Source organism: Sminthopsis crassicaudata, chromosome 1, assembly GCF_048593235.1.
Source record: "Sminthopsis crassicaudata isolate SCR6 chromosome 1, ASM4859323v1, whole genome shotgun sequence".
Taxonomy (NCBI): Eukaryota; Metazoa; Chordata; class Mammalia; order Dasyuromorphia; family Dasyuridae; genus Sminthopsis; species Sminthopsis crassicaudata.
Window position 1 is genome coordinate 325,688,575 of NC_133617.1, and position 7,475 is coordinate 325,696,049.

Consider the following 7,475-nt stretch of genomic DNA (forward strand, 5'->3'; position numbering starts at 1 on the left):
TTAACTGTCTGAGGTCACATTTGAACTCAGGTCCTCTTGACTTGAGGGTCCCATTCTATCCACTGCCCCACCTAGCTGCCCCTAAGGCAATTTTTGATATTTTTGTTCTCTTTACTTTGGTATTCACTTTACTTGAGTTAAATTTATATAAAAATTGGTAATAATATAAATTCGTATCTTTTCCTTTATCCATCTTTTTTTTTTTAACCAATAGTTGATCTGAAGTTGGAATTATGCAATTTCTTTCTCTTGTAGTTATTGTTTCTACTAATCTGAGGTTGATCTATACCTGTTTCTAATTAATTGATCATCTGAGTACATAAAGAAAATTGATTTTAAGTGTTTCCCATATCAGAAACATTGATTTTTTTTTGGTCATTTTCATTTTTGTAATGTTCAGTTTTAGCTTTGTTTTTGCATGTTCTAATTCCTTGAAGAAGAGATTCACATAATGAGGCTTAATAATCTATAAGCCATCAGTCTCTTCTGTTGCTCAAATCTAAGAAGAAGCTCCTGAGTAGTCTATAAGCATTTGGTTGTTTTCGTTTTTGAATCCTAAACTATGTTTTGTCACAATTTTTTTTTACCATCCTCTTCCGTATCTACATCTACACTGAAACTACTGAAGCTCTTAATTCATCTTAGATTTTTTCTTACCATTTCATAACCCTAATATTGAATAGACAGTAGTTATTTGGCTTGTGTTCATTATTTATGCCACAAGGTGAGATGACCAAATATCCATGATACAATTTTTTGGTCACCTCTTATATATGATGAAAATCAACTTCAACAATGACTGTTTAAGAAGATTGATAAGGCAGAGAATAGTCCATGTCAAATAGACATAAGCCAAAAGAACTAAGGATAGCTTCTCTGTGTGTCTCTCTACTTCTCTGTTTCTCCTTCTCTCTTTCCTTCTTTCTGTCTCTGACTGTCTTTCTATCTCTGTCTCTGTTTCTTTCCATTCCTCTGCTTCTCCATTTTCCCTCTCCCCCTCAATAGGACTAACGATGGTATAAAGAAGTCAGCCTTCCTACTCACAATCAGTTATACTGATGAGACAGAAATGAGACAGGACAGCCCAGTAGCCAATATATATCTGAAAAGATTTGGCTCTAAGTTTCTGAGAAACATGTGCTTTATTATGAAGCATAACAACTGATGAAGATGCAGGTCAATAGTACCAAAAAGGTTGTTTTTAAGGCCCCTGGAATGAAGGTGCCTAAGTCCAAGCTCATCTTAGTTCTTGATTTGTGTCCACCAAGAGCTGTGTATAACTCCTAGAACACAAATGGAACCTTAGCTCATCCTTATCAAGATTTTGTGGAAGAAGTCTGCATTAAAATATACTGGGGAATCTATAACTCTTTTTAGGAACACCTGGTTAGAATACAAACTGGTCCTGGTACTGAGATTTTGGAAACCCTCTCCAGACATTTAATGTTTCCCACCCAGATCTGCCAGCAGCTCCAAAAGTATCTTGAAGCCCCTAGCTGACTATTTACATAGTAAATACCTTATGAAGCATTTTTGAATTTTAGATGTTTCTAATTAGGGAAAAGTAGGGAGAACTCACCAAGATAGCAACATGTAAGAAGCAATTAAAAAAAAAATTTTCTGATTTTTGTTCTGAACATAATGAACACAAACACCCTTGTGCTATGCATATACTCGCATACTCAAACATATACACATAAAACAGAACATTTCCATGCACTGAGACATGGGACACACCGATTTCAAACTGCAAATCTTTACATTTTTTGCTTTTTTAAAAGTTACATAATCAATTTTCTTAATTTCTTATTAAATTTCATAATAAATAAATCTCTCTTTCAAAGCCCTCCTACTTGTCTATATATGCTTCTGAACTTTATAGAAAATAATTTAGGTAAAAATTTCATGCTACATTTGGTGTTACTGATTATATATTCAATGCAGTTTAGTGTAAAATAGAATGAATATGTCAGAGAAGTGTGCAGGGAGATGGGTTTTGAGGGAAAAGTAAGATTTCAATAAACAGAAGAAAGGAGGAAGAGCATCCTGAGTGATAGTCAAGGCAGGATGAAGGATATGGAAGTGGCAATGAGCATGAAGTATATGAGGGCATACTTACTGGTGATAGAAACCTAACTGGAGCAGAGTAACATATTAAAGAATTAGTCAAAATAGTTGAGGGGACTGTCTATAACAATTCTTAAAAATTAGTCAGAAGGCTTTATTCTTTACATCATAATAGGGAAATATTGAAAGTTTTTAAATAGGAATGAAAATAGCATTTCAGGAAGATTTGTCATAACTTCCCTTCCTTGCTTAAGTTTACATCTTAAATTTGTGCATCCTTCCAAAGAGGGGATATGTATGCTGGGGGAAAGAGATGAGTCAGGCACAAGAATGAAAATAGATTGATGGCCTGAGGTACACTGGTATTTCCAGGTAGTAAGAAAAGAGAAAAAAAAGTAGAGAGCCAATATCACTTCAGTAGAAGGGAAAGTATCTGCAATGAACTGAAGGCAATTTTGTATATATATTTTTAATTTCAGGAATTATAATGGTAAAGAAACAAATCCTCACCAAATGGCCAGTTATTCTTATCTAAGCCTGACTCAAGTAGGTAAAATCTGCAATTACAACTAAATGAGACTCCAGCTGGCCATTTTACAACTACAAAAGGTAATGTAGAACCCACTGTGTATCTTTACATTGCCTTTTAGGTTATTTTTGATTACAATTATTCTGAGATCTTGATATTCTGTGAATCACAGTTATATAACAGCAACAAATTAATACTTATATTAAAGAGATAATCATTTGAAGCAACAATCAGCTTAGGATCATTGAATGAATTGCTCAATTACTCAAATGAAATCTAAATCAATCTCTTCTATTCAATTCTGGACTCAATTCATTCTAATTTAGTCTTACAATTTCCTCTTTCATTTTGTTGTAACAAAAACATAGAAAGACTAGCGGTCCACAGAAGTTCAAGCAGCAGTTCCTTTTCCTTCCTTCTGGAGAGGAGGGTATGTTGATTCATAGAGCTATAGGAAATCTATTAAAGCTAAAAGCTCAGATCTTTTGTGAACTCTTTTTGTGATACCTCAGGCTATTGCAAAGCTATTTTAATAAAAGCCTTAGTTCCCCTGGACAAATGGAGTCTTGAGGATAGCTTCATTATTTTCCTAAATAAAAGCTATCCCTAGCCTACATAGCAAGAACCTCAGTACATGATGCTTCTTCATACTATCTGACTGGAGATAAACTTCTTTTTAGTCTGACTGGTCCTTGAACAAAAGATACAATTCATAGGAACATAGATTTAAAGTTAGAAAGGAATTTGAGGCTTCTAGTTTTCTCTATTCAAATCCCTATACTAGCCCAGAGGGAGGAAGCTGCTTTGCTCAAGACCATGAAGGTAACAAGAGAAGCCAGGATTTCAAAACAAGTTCTCTAACATCAAAACTCAGGGATTTTCCTTTGGTCACCAGGAGTATGTATATTTAAAGCTTTTGCACTTTGGTAGAACCTGCCAATTCATTTTTTTGTTTGTTTGTTTGTTTTTATTTTTTATTTTTAGAACCTGCCAATTCATAAACAATTAACACATGGTTGAGAATTCAAGGTCATGTCTACATGATAATGAGAAATTTGAGTAAAAAATTCCAGCTAGTCAGCAATAATTCATTCAAACAATAAGCATTTATTAAATTCCTACTATGTTCCAGATACTTCACAAAGTATTGGGGATTTAGAGAAAGGTAAAAAAAAAACAACAACAAAAAAACCATCCTCTACTCTTAAGAAACTCACAATCTAGTGGAGGAGATAGGATGAAAACAACTATGAACATGCAAGTTCTGTGGCCATTCAGCCAATGAAAATTTATTAAACACCTATTATGTGCCAGGTACTGTGCTGTGCATTGGGGGTACAAAAAAGATAGACTCTGATCTTAAGGAGCTTCCTAATTAGGAAGACAATATGCAAACATGACAGCGAGAAGGAAAGTTCTTAAAATGACATAATAATTTTAATGTAAAGCTCTTTCATAATTCAGATCTATATAAGCAGCAAACTTTTCAGATACTCTGATAATTTCATTGATGGGATTACTTCATTTAGTAATATTGGTCATCCCATCACCACTCACTTGGCTTTTCTAAATCTTGTCTATGTTTTGTCTTAAATCCTCCATGGAAGATCCACTCACTTGGATTTTTTGTGGTCATTTTAATATCTTGGGGATATAAATGGTCTGGTTATATTGTCCATCATATTCTCATATTAAAACTGGCCAGTCTTAATAATGTTCTTTTTTTTTTTGGGGGGGGGGAGGCTGGGGTTCAGTGACTTGCCCAGGGTCACACAGCTAGGAAGTGTTAAGTGCCTGAGACCAGATTTGAACTCGGGTCCTCCTGAATTCAAGGCTGGTGCTCTATGCACTGCGCCACCTAGCTGCCCCCAATAATGTTCTTAATAATGTCTTTCAAACTATCCCCCTCACACAAGCCATCATTAATCTATTTCAGTCTACTTATGCCCACTGTGTATCTTTACATTGCCTTTTAGGTTATTTTTGATTACAATTATTCTGAGATCTTGATATTCTGTGAATCACAGTTATATAACAGCAACAAATTAATACTTATATTAAAGAGATAATCATTTGAAGCAACAATCAGCTTAGGATCGTTGAATGAATTGCTCAATTACTCAAATGAAATCTAAATCAATCTCTTCTATTCAATTCTGGACTCAATTCATTCTAATTTAGTCTTACAATTTCCTCTTTCATTTTGTTTTTCCCATGTGAATTATTAATCTATTTTTTGGTTGGGACAAAATAGACAAAAATATTCTATAGAAATTAAGGGCTCTGGAGAATCTTTCTTTCTGTTATAGTATAATTTTCAATAGCCTGATGCTGAATAAAAAAAGGAAGCCTCAGAATTTCCCTCTCATCTCCTTACTCCCACAGATTTCCAGTTCTGTAAACAAGAAGATATATTTTGTACCCAACTGAAAGCATCAAGCAGAATGACTGTAAGTTGTTCTCAGCATTGTTCTTAGAAACCTCTGTTTACATTTGACTATATATGGCTCACTTCTTTTAATCTGTCCATAAATTTCCACTGAGTGATCATGTCAGTTATGATTCTGAGTCTGCCTAAATTCTTAGTCACCAGACATTGTTTTGGATTGCTGGTGAAACCCAGACACTGACTACTAATGAGAAGATAATGAATAATTGTCAGCAAGAATCCACAAAAATGACAATTAGCATTTATTCTTGTTTTTTAAGCCTTTAAATCTTTATGCAGCTCATTCCTTTTGTACCTTTCCCAGGTTAAATCTAGCTTTTCAAATATAGATGAATTTTATAAGAAAAAACTAAATGAAAGAATAAGACTAATTTAACTTATCTTCAGACATACTATCAAACACTATTCCTACCTATAAATTGGGTCATAGGATTTTTGGGTTTAAATTTTCTTTGAGATTAGGAAACTGAGGTTTCTTATGCTGTGATAAGATGATTCATTGGCTCATTGGGAGGAAAAAAAAAACCCAGCTAAGTAATCAAAAAGGAATGACAGTGTGATTCAGAAGGTACAGAGTATTATATACATTATCTCATTTGATTCTCCCAACAACCCTAATAACAAGTTATTGTCATTCCCATTTTAAAGATAAGAAAACTAGTTAAGCAGCCTAAAGGAATTTTGTAGGCCCCTGTTCCTATTAGAAGGTGATAACCGTGCTTTGTGATCTATAGTCAGGCTACCGAAAGCAATTTTGATGACAGCTTGGTTTAGTCAAACTACAGCCATATAGAAAAAAGATTGAATTTGGATTCAGAATACTAGAGGTACAAGACTGATTCTATTACTTACTAGTAACAGTGATTTTGGGCAAGGAACTCTTTGAGCCTCAGCTTCTTCATCTATAAAAATAATACTCGTACATATCTCCAGGATTATTTTAACAATCATTTTTTTCTGTAGTTTTTTTTTTTTTTTTTTTTTAGACTGTTGAGCAACAGTTCCATTTTTTACTCTTCTTCTTCCTTGGGTTCCATAATACTGTTTTCTCTTAGTTATCATCATCATCATCATCTGATTTCTCATTTACTGATTAAATGTCCTCCTATCTCACCTAAAAGTATACTAATTTTCCAAGGGAGGGTCCTGGTTCCTTCTTTTTTTGACATATAAACTCTTCTTTAATGATCACAATCACTCCCATGGCTGTGCATGGGATACATGCAGATGATTGTCAGAGAAACATTTATGTATCTATAGATTTCTAACTGATCTTCCTAAGTGAGATATTTGGAAGAGGAGCAGGTTTCAGGAAAACATCAAGAAATAAGTTTAGGAGTATTTTGATTTTGAAGATTGGCAGGATATTCAGGTAGAAAGAATTTAAAGATAAGACTATGTGACTCAATTTTCTAATTTGTAAAATGAGCTAGAGAAGGAAATGGCAAACCATTCCAGTGTCTTTGTCAAGAAACCTCCAAATAGGATCATAAAGAATCAGACACAACTGAAATAATTGAACAACAACAAAGGTTCTGATGTGAAATTTGGAATGATAAATATTGTCTATCTGAATGTGGTCAGTTAGGTATAATACATATCATGTGGAATCACAAAATCTGAGTTTATAGGTTCTGTATAAGTTTATAGCCCCCAAGTCAGGGGTGTCCTGGAACCAGCTCAAGAGAGACAATAGTTAAATTTTCAGTGTGAGCACTTTCAACTCAGAAATCAGTAAATACTACAAATCAGGATTTGATTGGTTGTTGATAATCATCTAGATTTAGAGAAATGGGAGAAATATTAATGATGAAGGTTAAATTCACATGTCTTGTGTATTTTTTTTCCAGAAAGCCAGATGGTAGACATTTACCAGCACAGCCTTGAGCAAGAGTCCCTTCCATACCTCTAAAAGGTAGACATCACGGGAGAACATCTAATCTCTGCTTGAAGATCTCTAATAAGAAAGAACCGTTGCCTTTTAAGTCAGCCCAGTTCAGATTTTAGATTTTAGATTTAGATTTAGAAAGTGTCTCCTGAAATCAAGCCTCTCTACTTCTAGCTCCATACTTGGAAGCCAAGCACAGCAAGTCGAATGGTTCTTCCATCATACAGCCCTCATCTTGAAGAAAGCTATTAGTTCCTTTAAAGTTTTCTTTTGTCTAAGGTCACCATCTCCAGTTCTCTCAAGCAATCCTCAGATATCATGTTCTGTGGTTCTTTCACCATCCTGGCTGCTATCTTTCCAGTTTGATTATTTGGTTGACTGGAAAATATCTTTTATAAAATGTGGTATCTAGAACTGGACATAGTCAGTAATAAAAAAAAAAAAAGATGAAAATTTTTATGGCTATATGCAGAATGTTGTTGCTCAAAAAAAAAAAAAAAAAAAAAACCCAACCTTACAATTCCTGATGCTCTCATTTAAGT

General features: G+C 34.1%; 1 long non-coding RNA gene across 1 annotated transcript; it reads left to right on the plus strand.

Moving 5' to 3' along the window:
* Window positions 1-2,619: 2,619 nt before the first annotated feature.
* LOC141554172 (uncharacterized) lies at window positions 2,620-7,274 on the plus strand. Its single transcript, XR_012485794.1, has 3 exons — window positions 2,620-2,676; window positions 4,982-5,046; window positions 6,896-7,274. It is a non-coding gene; the product is annotated as an uncharacterized LOC141554172 (long non-coding RNA).
* Window positions 7,275-7,475: the final 201 nt, after the last annotated feature.